The following is a 15,069-nucleotide window of genomic DNA, read 5'->3' as shown; positions in this document are numbered from 1 at the left end:
GGTAAGACAGGGTGCCTCTGCTGAACAGCAGGCAGCCACTTGGTCTTCCATGAGAACATTTATACAGTTCTATGCTTTTGATATGTATGCCTCCCAGGATGCTACCTTTGGGCGGCGGATTTTCTTATCTGCTCAGGAGCATCCCCGCCCTTAAGAGAACTGCTTTATTATGTTCTAAGGTAATTCCTGAGAAACCCTATGGAACCCGAAGAAGAAATATAGAATTATGGTATAATATACCTTTTTATAATTATTTTTCTTTGAGGTCCATAGGGTCCACAGGGCACCCACCCTGATGTACCTGGCCTCAGATGGACTTGTTCTTAAACTTTATATCACAGATTCCCTCATTGCTTGTTGAGTATTTTCTTGAGAAATGTATCTTCCTTCTCCACTCTCCATCTCTTGCCGCAAGGCTTTTTCATGAACTGAATGCCTGTGGCTGGGGGGTGGGGTATATAGGGGGGAGGACCAGTGCATGCTGGGAGCTCCAAAGCTTTACTGTTTGGTGCATTGGATGCTATCCAATTATATATCCCAAGGTAATTCCTCTGGACCATATGGATCTTGAAGAAAAAGAGTTATCAAAAGGTATGTTATACCATAATTCTATATTTCACTGAAAAGTATACAACTCGGCAATTGCCAAGAATTGTGTTTACAATCATGGGTGTAATTGTAGCAAACTCAGACCTAAATAGAAGTTTCAGATAGACTACATCCTGAGATGCGTGTTTTGCCGAAAAATACACAGAACAATGAGATCAGTTTTTCTGGTTTCGGTTGTTCTACATCTATATATTGTTTTAAGGGTTTATTTAAAGAAAAAAAATGACATAGGGCTCCCCAAAAAAAAAAAAGAAGCATAACCAGCTCCGGACTGCTCAACCAATCCTGGTTCTTAAAAATATGGGGAAAAAGACGAATTTGATTCCCCCGTATTTTAGGAACCAGCACTGGGGGCTGCAGAGCCAGTCCTGGTTTTCAAAATAAGGGGGAAAAATTGCGTAGGGTTCACCCTATTTTTAAAACCAGCACCAGAGTCAAATCCAGCCTGGGTGTAATGCCACAGCCAGGGGACCCTTTCACCGGGTCCCCTTGGCAAAGCATTATCACCCTACCTCTTTGAATGTCTGTTATTACCCTTTCTTTCATTTTATCATACATTGTTCTCAATTATAAAGTGCAACAGAATATGCTGGTACTATATAAGTCAATGTTAACGCTAACAAATATAATGTGTTTGTCAATGAGCTTGATGAGGTGGTATTGCTGTTTAGGACACGTGCTACATGGCATCAAGTTTTACTTAAAGTGGACATGATGCTTTCTTTTTTTCTGCAGAATGTTCATATTTGGCATTGGTTACTTTTTACAAATTAGATTTTAACACATGAAACAAGTATGTTGCAGCATATACTAATTCCATTAACAAGGAAGTTTAGCCATTGTAAATATAGAATCACATTTTATTAAGGCTTACAGTATATAAGGGTGAATAGTGTAAGCTGGTAGATGTGGGGTCAATGGATAATACTGTATACAGAGGCAGCAAAGGATGACACATTGAGGGTTAGCGGTTGGTATATGGAGGAGGTAAAGGTTGTCTATGTGGGTTTAATAAAGTGGCACAACTAACATCGGAGCAGCTGATGTGGCAGATATGGGGCCTGGCTGTGAGAGGAGCCCGCCTATACTGGTCCACCAGATTTAGTGACCCCCTGATCTGCTATTATAAGCTTGCAGGAGACACAGCGCATGAACTGTTTAACCTCATTTGGATTTGAGGTGGCAGAGGCTAGTGTATTCAGAAAGAACATGCTGGTGTGCAAGGAGACTTCTCAATTTTGTTAAAACCATAATCTCATCAGAATATGCCCCGCCGATCTCTCACATTTGGCCCCATACACTAGCGCAATGCTGCGATCCACTAATGCCGGGTCGGAGGATCAGTGAAATCCAACATGTTGGAATTCACTGATTAGCCGATCACAATCAAAATATGATCGTGAATTGCAAATCTGTGAAATTTAACATGTATAATTACACCTATCCTCCGACGGATTGCGGAACATCAATGGCCGTTTCCGATCCGATCGCAGGATCCGGCAATCTGTCAGCTGGTGTATGGGGGGCTTTTAGCAACACTCCTTTCTGAATAAGACCCGACCACATGAGCATAAGCCACATCCATATATGAATTAGGCAAAACAAAAAAAGATTGCTGAAAATACTTTTGCTCTTTCAGTGAATTGCATTTATAAATAGGCAATAAGTAAAATAACTCTTTTAGTACAAAGGCATAATTCTAAAATTGCTGTCAAGTCTTTCCCAACTCATATACCAAAAGTAAGTAAACTGTATCTTAAATCACCCTAGTAATTGGTGGTTATAATTCCCTTTCAGGGGTGAATTTTCCACATGAGTATTTTCCATACATTTTTTTTCATGGTGTTATATATTTGTGTGTGTTTATATTTATCTTTATTAGATAAGTGCTATTTTTTTTTATCAAAGATCATATTAGATACAATGTATTTTTTAACTTTGTATTGATTGTAATTATACTAGTTTAGGTATAATGCTACTGTTTTATTTTAAGGAATGAGACCATAAAAAAGTTTTTTTTTACTTGTAAACAATTACATGATTTATAAAGAGGAGAAACCATGACGTTTACTGTTTGGAAGAGGGATCACCTCTGAATTCAAATATTATGACCTTTTGTCTATTATAAAATGACTCATTGTCTAGCCAGATTTGTAGATCGACATAGACATCCTGTGTGTAATCACTGAATTAACTGAAGGCAGACAAAGACCATCCATTTCAGCAGTCAATTGAAATATGATTGCCATTAATTTCTTGAGCTGACTAATGCCAGAAACCATTATTGAGTCTGACCACTTGTATATTATTCAGCTGCTCTACAATGGACATCACAGACTATTGTTATGTTTAACACTTGCTTGGGGGGAAAAGAAATTCAACATTACAATGTAAAATGAAAATGAATCCAAACTGCTAACCATCTGGAAAACATTGGAATCATTATCAATAAAGCTGTAGATGATTGTAGTTGTTCAGATACATTATGTCACTATTGTGGAAGCGAATATAGTGACGCAAAAATATCCCATATACCTTCAAAAATATGTAATAATAAGAGAGTTTGCTATATTAGTTCTTCTAAGTATAACATCTTCTGTATGAATTCATTACTTCCCCCTTTCTATTTCTGTATGGTAACAATAAATACCGTAATGTGTTTAAGCAGGTATCTGGATGGTAGGTCTACACTAAAAAGGTAGACAGTCAATACATCAGATACACCAGAAAGATACGTGTATATACAAGTATTAAGGTAAGGGTACATGTATATACATGTATGTCTTTATGTATTTAGGTCGACAGGGTTAAATGGTCGACACAGTCAAAAGGCCGCCATTTAAAATGTTGACACTGTTTTTTCATGATTGTTAGGATTAGGCTTAGGGTAAGGTTTAGAGGTTAGGTTTAGGGTTAGGCTAAAAAGAAAAACACAATGTGTCCACATTTTAGTGTCGGCATGTTAAATGTTGACCCTTTGACTGTGTTGACCATTTAACCCTGTCAACCTAAATACATGTTAACAGAATGACAGTTGCCCTAATGACCATGTCAACTTTTTATACTGTTAAAATTCAGAACCAGTCTAACGTCTGAATGTTGACCTTTATACTGTCAACCTTCTGAACTACACCCTCTGTTGCACTAGTTTGAATTTAGGGAAAAAAAACAGAGATATTGCAGATAAGCCTTTAGGTATATACATACATAGTGATGCAACTGCATAGGGTGACAAAACTGTAAAGAGATAATAAAGTGTGAATTGAGAGATTACATGCATTCTTTATTGTTGGGCTTCAAATTCCAAATACTATAATCTCCGGTGTCTGAGGGAGGGTAATGGTGCTATGGCAGTCTCAGCCAGCATCTAAAGATGGGTCGAAAGGAGGGGACAGGGCAGGAGGGGGAGTCTGGGAATAAAATATATCAGCACTTCGGTGGCTAGTCCTTTGAGAGGAACCAGCTACTGAAGGGAAGCCTGACTGATAATCCATGGCAACTCTCCAGGTCCCTTATGATCCCCCTCCCTCCTCCTGCTCTATCCACACACACTTCACTCCCCTTTCTTATGGGGCCTCCATCAGACTCAGTAAAGAACATATGGAATTCTGAGCACCAGACAGGCATTTAAACAACCAAGTCAGGAGCCTAGTGTCTAGTCCAAGCGGGAGTCTAGTACCACCGGGCACTAGGTTCCCACCTTGGTTGCCTATTGGATCATCCAGTACTGTTAGTAACATTGTCATGTTACTGTAATGCCATGTACACACTAAACGATATGTCATCCGATCCGGCGGATAGGATTACATATCATCCACATCAGGCAGTGTGTATCCGCTATGTCGCTGACAATGCACACTCCTGCTCGACGTCAGTGACATAACCCGTTGGACCTGTTTTCTTATACTTTAGTTTTATGTTTAAAAAAAAAAATTCCAGAGCGCTTTTTAGAGTTTGTTTTATGCTTTAGGAGTATTGTTATTATTTATATTATTATTATTATTATTATTATTATTATTAACAGGAATGAAACAAAATTACAATATTGCTTTTTGCTCTTTTTTGACAAGCCCGATTTTTATTGTGATTTTTAAGTGTTTATATACAAGCTAATATAGTGGATTTCTGACTGAAGTGCAGAAAGTCACGGACTGTGGTTTTATCTGCATTAGCAAATGGCGGAACCTAATTTGCTCCTAAATGAATTCCCACCATCGGGGAATAAGCTGGGCTGTTTAGCTGGGTACACACTGGGACAATGGACCTCATTCAGAGTCTCTCGCTAGATGCGATCGATCGCCCCCAGCATATGCAAATTTGTCAAAGTGACGCCACGGGAAATGATCGGTCACCAAGGCATAAGCACACCCACCATGTCTTAGCGAGCGGCCAGCGTACGCCCAATCGCACAGGCAGAGCCCCCCACCAGCACACGTCATCTTCAGGAAGTGTATTAAAACACTGGTACATCGAGGACAATCGGAAGCGATCGCAGCACTTGTGGTTTCCTTACCCAACCGCAAACACTGCGATGACTTCAGTGTAAAAAACAGGCATGTGACATGTACTATAACGCTGCGTGTTAATTATGCACGCCTCTAAAACGGCGTTGAAACACTCAGGCACGCCTGCGTTCGCACGTCCGCTCCCCCATTATTAGTGTCCTACTCCTGTTACCACCCACAAACGGCCTCTCCTGTCACTCATTTCACTGGGCTGTCTTTGCTGGGCGAGCGAGCAGCCTGCGATCGCACAGAGTAGGTCGCACACGCGCAGAACGAAGCGAGAGCACAGCGCTAGCGAGAGACTCTGAATGAGGTCCAATGTCCTTACGATTTGGCCGATTTGGGCAAATCTAATCTTGATGACATATCGTGCAGTGTATATACACGATATGCACGCTACCGAGGTCGCATGCAATGCCGTCAGGTTTGATGTGCTGCACATCAAACCTGACAATATCGCAAGTGGCCCCATTCATGTTAATGAAGGATGTAACGAGTGATTGTTCCGTCGTTCATAACATCGCTCGGAGTGTACCCGCGGTACTATATATCGGCCCAACGAGCCGCCAAATCATCCCAGTACACATCGGCCAGTATGTACCCAGCTTTAGAAATGTTTTTATATTAGTAGAGGATAATTCAGAACAATGCACATATAAGACATTCTAAACTACTACAACAGAAAAAATGTTCATGGACTGGGGAAAGAAGGAAGGCGAGAACTGAGTTAGCGAGCCAAAAGTTCTGAGTGGGTGTCAGGTGACTTCCAAAGCAATGACATCACCTTTCTTGTTAGGCCAAGTGGTGAATCAGTGTCCTGTAGTCTCTCCTGATGTAACCATTAATAAAACACAGATTTCTAGTGAACTAAGGACATTTTTTCAATTATTATTTCAAAATATCAGGAGAAATTGTTTTACATATTTATATAAAACGTGATGTAACTGCTTCAATTTGTGGTACAACTAAGCTGCAGAATATGAAAATGTTCTTTTTTTGATCAAAATAATGCAGGGAATGTCCCATACATTTATTACCTGGTTCAATTAACCAACCTACTGTATAATTTAACGCTAAATTACTTTTTAGAACATGTATAAGTTCTAGGGGAAGATTTACCAAGACGGTTTGATCAAACTGCAGGTTTTCCTGTGCTTTGAGGTTTGATTTATAATACAAATGATTCATTAAACTCCAAATCACACATCGAAGCTACTGATTTTAAACTGCAAGGTATAAAACTGCCATAACTTTTTTATACATGCTTTGTATCCACTGCTTTGGGTAGAAACACAGATGATATAGCTCTCTTTAGGCCTAATTCAGAGCTGGACACTATTTCAGTTCGGTTGCAAATCACATATGTTTCCTGTTCACCGCATGTGCCGGAGCCCGGTGCTGGGTTAGCCGCAGCTTGATTGACAACCTGCAGGCAATACAGTTGCTCAGATGTCCAATGGTCTGTTCGTTGGTCGCAATTTTTCTTCGATGCTTACGTTTTCAGTGGGTGTCTCATTACAAAAGATGAGACCTTCTGTATTTGCATAACTTCTCAGATTTACTGCGACCAAAGACACAGCACTGATCCTGGAATCAGGCCCTCTATACACAGTTTACGCAATATTGCTAGTCAGAACTAGAAAAAAAATTAAAAGAAACCCCTTCCATCAATTATCGACAAGCACGGTGCTACTCAGAATAGAGTCCAATCCTCTAAGGAGGCCCCTACACCTTGAGATTATCAGTCCAAAAATGACTCGCTAAGAATCACTGGGCCCCCTGGTTCCTGTTGTGTACACCAGGGAAAAAATATTAAGTTTACAGTAGTGCAGGCAGCCCATGACTGCTCTTACATGCTGGCACTTACAGAACTACAAGCATGCACAAGGGTGAAAATGATTATTTATGGGGTATATATATGCAAAACATGGGTATGGGACACTATAAAAACCAACAATATGTTCTCATGGATTCAGTATGATTTACTGCTGGCCGCATGGCCAGCGGTTCAAATCCTGACACCGGCATCCCGGAAGCAGTGAAAATCCCGATCGTCGAAAGGTAAGTACTCACTAACCTATTCTACCCGCTAACCCTCCCTTAGGGGTGCCTAACCCTAATCAACCCCTAAGTACCTAACCCTAATCCCCCCTCTAAGTGCCTAAACCTAACCCCCCCTTCCCCGACTCCTAAAGTTAAGTCCCCCGGGAGGGTGCCTAACCCTAACCTTCCACCGGGGGTGCCTAACCCCCCCTTCCCCTAGCCTAAACCTAACCTCCCGGGGGGATGCCTAACCCTAATTCCCCCCCGGGAACCATAAACCTAACCCCTCCCCCTCGGCGGCTGTTCGCGCCCGTCGCCTGGCTTACCTTCGATCGGTAAGCCGGGTGTCAAGCTCCCGGCATAGGGAAAATGACAGGCGTTGGGATTTTGACACCTGTCATTTAACCCTTGCTGGGATTATACAGTTGGGAAGCTGGCGGTCGGGATTCCGTCCATCGGCTTCCCGGCTGTTTCCTGTTCTCATGACTATACTATCATTTTATTGCACTTTACACGCTGTTTCTTTCAAATAATTGTAACTTTTACAGCACACAGTACCAATAAATTGTCATGTGCTTGGCATTACAAACTAAAACTTAAATTAAAATGAAATGAAGCAATGGCACTGCCTTGTTTTGCATAAAAGAGAATAATTTAAATCCCATAATACATTCAAATTATTGTTTTTATTTATTTTATCTATATACTATATATAAAATACTTTTTTAACAAAATACAGCTGTACAGTATATTGTAGAACCTTTTTTTTGTTTTCATTCAAAATTAAGAGCTAGTAGTGTTCATTTAAAAAGCATCCCCAGCTGGACACCATTATCACTTTACCATCTGATGAGATCACTTCCAACAAAAGCTTAAAGTAATAGGATTAGCATCTGTCTTTCCTATTTCTAACCTGGAGGTCTTAATCACACAAAGATAAATAAAAAATAAAAAATAAAAAAAAGCTACCCTAAACTATGGACATACTGAGCTGGGGAAGGGAAATTATAAAGAATACAAATGGAAAACACTGTTGTAAGTACTGTAACAATTATTCATCATATCCACTTAATTTAGTCTTACTAGTAAATACTGATCTCATTGTGTATAACTAATGGCAATTTTAAAATGGGCTACTTTGAAACAAAATTAAATGTGTTTACTAAATTGCAATGTACAAACAATACAAACATTCAAGAAGATTCCAAATATTTAAAAGAAAGAAAAATAATAAAAGATTGAAGAGAGAAATGTATGGGCAGATACAGGAGAGGATTGGGAACTAAAAGTGGCCCTGGAAAAATTTCTGGAAGTGGCCTCACGTGGGCAGTACCAAATCAACTGTAGGTGGAGCCAACAGAAAAGTAGGCAGGATTAGTATATCACTATACCTTGACCATTGCAATAATTTCCCCCGAGAGAATGTTCGCCCCAATAGCCTCAGCACTGCACCAACTCTCTACCAGTCAACCGGTATTAGACAAACTTCCGGGACGTAGTAGTCCCGAAACCGAGAGGCAGCATTACAGTATCCCAATGAGACATTTTCTTATTATAGAGAACATTCTGGGGGACCCGCTCAGTTTCAAGTGACTTTACCACCAGGCTATTGCACTTAAGTGCAATCACTGCCTGTAATGTTCCTTCTCTCATTTTTCCCGTTTAGTGGCATGACAGGGATGCAGAGGATGCGTGTCCCGAGGACTGCCATAAGACATGAAGAATGTATATATACGGTAGGGCAGTACCTATGCACCTCAGACTGCAGCTAGGTATTAAATCCCAGGCTTCACCAACCTGAAACAATGTAATCAAAAACGAAAATGGAAAAAATACACCAGCGCTGTCACGAACTAAACGAAACAACACTAAGAACAGTTGTATGGGTAAAAATATATTCCTCCTATTGCATGTCCTTCCCAAATTCGTGGTCCACTGCCGTTTCTTATAGGACCTGGATAGATCTCACCAAATAAAGCCTATACCAGTTATATAGCAGTTTCTTTTAGTCTTTTCTACAATTCCCACACACTTGGAGCATATGAAACAGGGCTCAACTATAGGTCCCTTCCCGCATTCACATAAAGGTATCTTTTGTAGTGAAATGGTCTCCATCCTCCACATTCACAAACGAGAGGAAAAGCTTCTCCACATTAATATATTTATTCCATAAAAACATGAACAAAATAAAACATACAGCAGAGAAGGTGAGGCTTGTAGATCTCCTTACATGTACCCAGGACAAGAGATGACCACAGCCAGATGGAAACAGAAAACAGCCAGTTGATATTCTACCTCTTCTGCTTAAAAATAAATCTAGGTCCACCACCATCTACGCGTTTCAGACCACATGGTCCTTCCTCAGGATGTGGCTAAGACCAAACAGGAAATGGTATTTATGTCATATCCTCTATTGCACCAATTAATAAAAAATGGTCCTATTTACATACGCTAATGAAACATTCCATAGTCCTAATTCTTAATAAAATGATCCTATGTTACTCCAGACATCATAATGTGCAAAATAATGTTATAAATATACTAATACAATACATATAAATGCATTCACCGTGGTGCCAGGTCCATGGAAGACCAAGCACATATGTGCACATACCCTTGACATTAAATCAAAAGTTTACTTTTATCAGATTACTGAACCAATGCTCCATCATTCCATCTTGTTCCTTACCTGGTTCCTCATATAGGGCTCGACCTGCTACCAGACCTTGTTTCTGATCTTATTGTTTGATTCCTGTTGCTGATTTTTTTATATCAACCTTTGCCTCACTGTGATGTCGTTCTTGATCATGTACTCAGCTTGTATTTTCATTATCCTGACTGTGACCATTATTCAACTTTGCTTTTATTACTGCCTCTGTTAATTTCCCTTAAGACTCCAGTCAATACCTCTTCTGCACTCAGTATCATCCTAGAAGCCAGTACATATGAATTTAACTGAAGCTAATACTGCACTGCGTGCAATACTACAAGTTCCAGTCTCCACAAGTTTCAGTTAAGACTTGCCCTTCTGCCTTTCAAGTTACTGGTTCTGACTAGTTTTTCCAAGTTGCTATGACCCTTGGTTATTCCTGCAATCAGTACCTGAACAGATAACTGTTATAAAACACCATATTTGTATAAGACCCCTTGAGCCACACTACAGAAGTCTTCTGCCTATAGCAGCCACTCGTTGTTCCCTTAGAGTAGAGTAGATTCGCTCATACTTAGGATGCTGCCAGGTCTTAAAACTCAGGACATTAGTAACTTATACAATACTCTGGTAATCGCAGGATATTTGGAGTAGTATTAAACAAGAAAAATATAAACAAATAGGTCATAGAGGCTGAAAGCACCTACAGGGCAACTACAGAGCAGGGCTGGTGTTTATATATATATATATATATATATATATATATAAGTAGAACAGTAAAGTTGCATAATCACTGAATAGTAGAGGTAACTTGCAATGATATGCAACAGCGGAGTTGGATATTAAAGCTTGCAGATGGGAATTCAATAAATAGGTGCAGAGGCTTAAAAATACAATGGCTAATGGGTGCAGAGAGAGGGTCCAGGTTCCAATCAGACTAAGGGTCTCCAGGTACACAGACCAGGCAAGGCACACATAGGACAAGGAATCAGGATCCAGACCAGAGGCTTACATAGGAGCATAAGCAGCATTGGTGTGCAGGGCTGGCTGCCTTTTAAGAAGAACCTGCACCAATAGTAAGTGGGCAGTGAGACCAGGCCCCCTGATTAATTATTCCATGCAGCTGCTGAGCTGAAAGCAGAGCTGGCATCCTGGCTGCTAGCCCTGACCGGGTCCAAAATCCCCTGCACTGCCCAGCGACCCCTGGTTGCATAATAACCAGCAGGGCCATTCATCATTGTTGCCGTGGAGACATGGCGTCTGGCTGTCTAGTGATCCACATCAGTAATGAGCCTCTACTGTGGCTCATAACAGTAACAATAAAATATTAATTTGGTAACAAATGAAACTGGGTCACTGGGTCTTGACTTATGCAAAGTGGAAATGGTATTGTAACTTTGCATTATGATGAACAGTTGCTGTTGGAATATACAACAGAACTCTTTTCACTATACTAAATGGAATGCTGCCACTTGACATCACCAACACCAAAGAGGGCTGAATTGTGTTCTTATAGGTGAGCTCACCCAAATGATTGGCCCAACTCCCAAATGACTGCCACACAGGCTGCAGCCTGTGTGGCAGTGAAGCATATTTCTCCTTGCAGGGCTCACTGCTATGCAATACCTGTGCTTTATTACAGTCCGCACTACCAGCATTGGTAGAGACAAACTGGACTAACAGGATCACAGAACCATTGATGCATCTTCCATTACTTCATGGCCTAAATAAAATAATCTGTAAGGGAAGTATGTGACTCCTCTGGTTAACATTACACAGTCATGTTACAGACTGAGTATATGGGGTCTATTTACTAAGCAGCGTTGGGAGACAGAGTGAAAAGTGATAAGAAAGTGATAAGGTGCCAGCCAATCAGCTCCCAACTATCATCTCACAGGCTGTGTTTGAAAAATGACAGTTAGGAGCTGATTGGCTGGCACCTTATCACTTTTCACTCTGTCTCCTAACACTGCTTAGCAAATAGACCACTATGTATTTTCCTTGCTGCTCTTGTTTCAGTTATTGTCTGGCTCCTCGTTTTTCAGCTGTACCCCTGCAGTTACAGTACTGTACTTTCTGAGAATGTTTGATTGGAGTCACTAAACCCTTCAAAGATATATCAGAATGTTAGGGATGTATTTGATAATAATCAAGCAAAGCAACAGCCACCTCATATGCCATGTAATTGTCCAATTGTTTTGATGTGAAGAGAATAAATTTTTTAGCCGTTATACAGTCTTGTGGAGAGTAATAAATAAGCTTTATGGGAGTGTTCGGAACAGCAGGATCTAATGTAACAGGAAGTTAGTGTGTTTTGAAGCAGAAGACATACACATGCATAATGATTCTGAAACATGTCAAATTATTATATATTCACTAATCTTTATACAAAATATAAGACAGAAAACAGAAGTTTAAAATGTAAATCTGATTCATTCTAAACACTAATTTTACTATTCCTCTGAGACATTTTAACCACTTGCCTGGCATGGTCGGAATTTTCTGACCATGCCAGGTGGTTCTTTATCTGCTCTGGCCGCAAAATTTTGACCAGTCAGATAAACATGAGGGCAGCTGCAGGAAGAGAATCTTCCCGCAGCTGCTACTCTCAGAGGGACCTTCCGGTCCCTCTGCTTGCCTGCTCCATCCCCCAGTGTCTGCTGTGCTGCCGATCATTTCTGACCCCCCAATCCAGTGGCTGCAAAGTTTAGCAGCCACTCGGAAAAAGTAAATTAACCACCCCCCTCGCCCCCCCCTAGTGTACCTGGTGCCTGAAATTGGTCCCAAATTGAACGCCGCAATGTTTACAAAAAATAAAAATCTTTTTTTTTTTTTTATGAAATCATTTTGGATAAGTTAAAATGGATGTTTTTCTCCTAATTCACTCACAAAAAAAATGTCCGTGTAAATGACTTGATTATATTACGACATTTTTTTTTTTTACACTTGCATTTTTTTCAATTTTTGATAACAATTACACAGGACAAGTTTGGCAGACACAGGCATATTTGCATATTTTTGCTAGAGATGTGCAGGTTCAGTTTTACTATGTTCTTTTCGCCAAAATTATTGCAAGTTCGGATTAGTTCGGATTTATTTTATTGGCTATCCAAAACACGTGATAGCCGATAGCCAATAAAATGCCATTTTTGAGATCCGAACATATACGAGAAAGTCCGAACCCGTACGTATCTAATTTTTACACATCAGCAATCTGATTCTCCATCCCAAATGTATACCATTACACAGCGTGTCCCTAAACAATCTCTGTATACCATTAAAAAAATAAGAACAATTCCACATTCACATCCTTGCCCAGCACAGTCTGTAATTCTTCCAACACATGCACATCAAAAATATATCAAAGGAAATGTAACGTGACATGAAGTCTTCTCCCATTAGTGCAATTATGTAAATTAAACATGTTTCCTATAAATATCTGAAGCTGGTGTCCCCTCAGATCACTTCATCAATGATTGGTTTGATCACACATAGAGTAGATGTACAAATTCAGCTGTGGGCGCACTAGCTTTTGCAGCTGCTTACATGGTAGCAGTTATTTTTTCACACTTCTTTACCCTTGTAACTATTTTAACACTCATTAGCTACCTTCACACACCTGATACTTTATAACAATTCCCTGTCACTCTTCTTTAGTGTGATGCACTGGGGGGGGGGGGGTCCTGGGCTAGGCTGTTTTTTGGGGTGCCCTGTGCCCCAGATGTGAACCCCAGAGTATTAGGGACCTGCTCGACGAGGTGACCTGGACGTTGGTGGGCAGGACCTTATCATTGGCCAACGATATGCTAACTACCTTTGATATGATATTTAATTATAATATATATTTAAATTTGTACAGCAATGATCGCATAGTGCATCTGCATTTTCTTTTCCTGTGTATGGCAGCAGTTACGATAGCTCTGTATGCCTCCTACATGCATTCCTGATCTGAGTTGTTGCGTTATAGAATGCAATATCGGATCATCTGCGATATCATCGGCCAACTAAGTGACCCAAGGGGTCACGCAAGCCAACCCCCGCAGATGCTGAAAAAAAGACAGAGATGCTGGCCTCGTCACTCCCCCACAATGGCAGCGACAACCCTCTGTTTTGGGAAACTGAAACTGTTGCCACCCCTCCCCCTTCCCAAAATGGTAGCAAACTGTCAATCACTGACAGTCCTCTGCCGATCTGCGAGCAACATTGCAGACCCGTAAATGTATTAATATATCGTTCCCTTGCCACATCCAGAGGTATGGGGTCACCCTCCGGATTTTCTGCTCTGCTGTGCATGCACAGCAAATCAGAAGATGCAACCAACGACGCATATGAATGTGCGAGAGTGTGTACACACTGAGCGATGTGACCGATATATCGTTTTGATCAACTGTCTGAGCTATATACCGTCCGATATATCGCTTACTGTGAGAGAGACAAACTACAAACCAAAAAGCTCCTAACTATCATTTTTCAAACTCCGCCTGTAAAGTAACAGTTTGGGGCTGATTGGCTGGTTCTTTTGGGATCTGTTCACTAAGCCTCAGAGAGAGATAAGTGGAGAAAGATAAGTTCCAACCAATCAGCTCTTAACTGTCATGTTACAGGCTGTTTTTGAAAAATGACAGGAGCTGATTGGTTGGTACTTCTCCAAATTATCTCTCTCCAATGGCGGTATTCAATTAGTTTCACACCTGCGATACTTTTTCGAATGTCGTACTTTTCACCGACATCGCGTATTTTAGCCGCAAAAACTTTTAGTGTGCAGTGCACCCCCGCTGTTCGCCGAATTCAATTCCAAAACACGCGAAAACTGCAACCCAGCGAATGCAAATCAGGAGATCAGAATTGGGGAAATCAGTCTGACACCCCCTAAAAGATGCACTAATATTGGGGAACAATGTACATTCCCCTAAATATCCCTAATCAAGCTATTTGGGGTTCTATAGGTGTGTAAATTTCTTCTAATTAGCGTCTTTACACAAGCGGTGAAGAATAGCAGTTTGTTTTGGTGAAAATAAGTAGCCCTGTCAAATTTGGAGTGCATGAAAATGGGTGCTAGCATGTTTTAAAGTCTCTAAAGGGTAGTTTTAAAAAACCCACCTCAAGCAAACACCTGCAATCAATAAAACCCATACTTGCAGACCCCCCAAAAGTCTATTTCGCTAGTTTAATAGTTTGTACCCCCGCTTTGCACTTTCACCCCCATTTTCAAAGTGCTTTTTTTGGGGTGTTACTCACTTTTTTAGTTTTTTTTTTAAGCAG

Source organism: Taudactylus pleione, unplaced genomic scaffold (assembly GCF_031769625.1).
Source record: "Taudactylus pleione unplaced genomic scaffold, aTauple2 ptg000392l, whole genome shotgun sequence".
NCBI classification, from domain to species: domain Eukaryota; kingdom Metazoa; phylum Chordata; class Amphibia; order Anura; family Myobatrachidae; genus Taudactylus; species Taudactylus pleione.
This window is presented reverse-complemented; position numbering follows the sequence as displayed.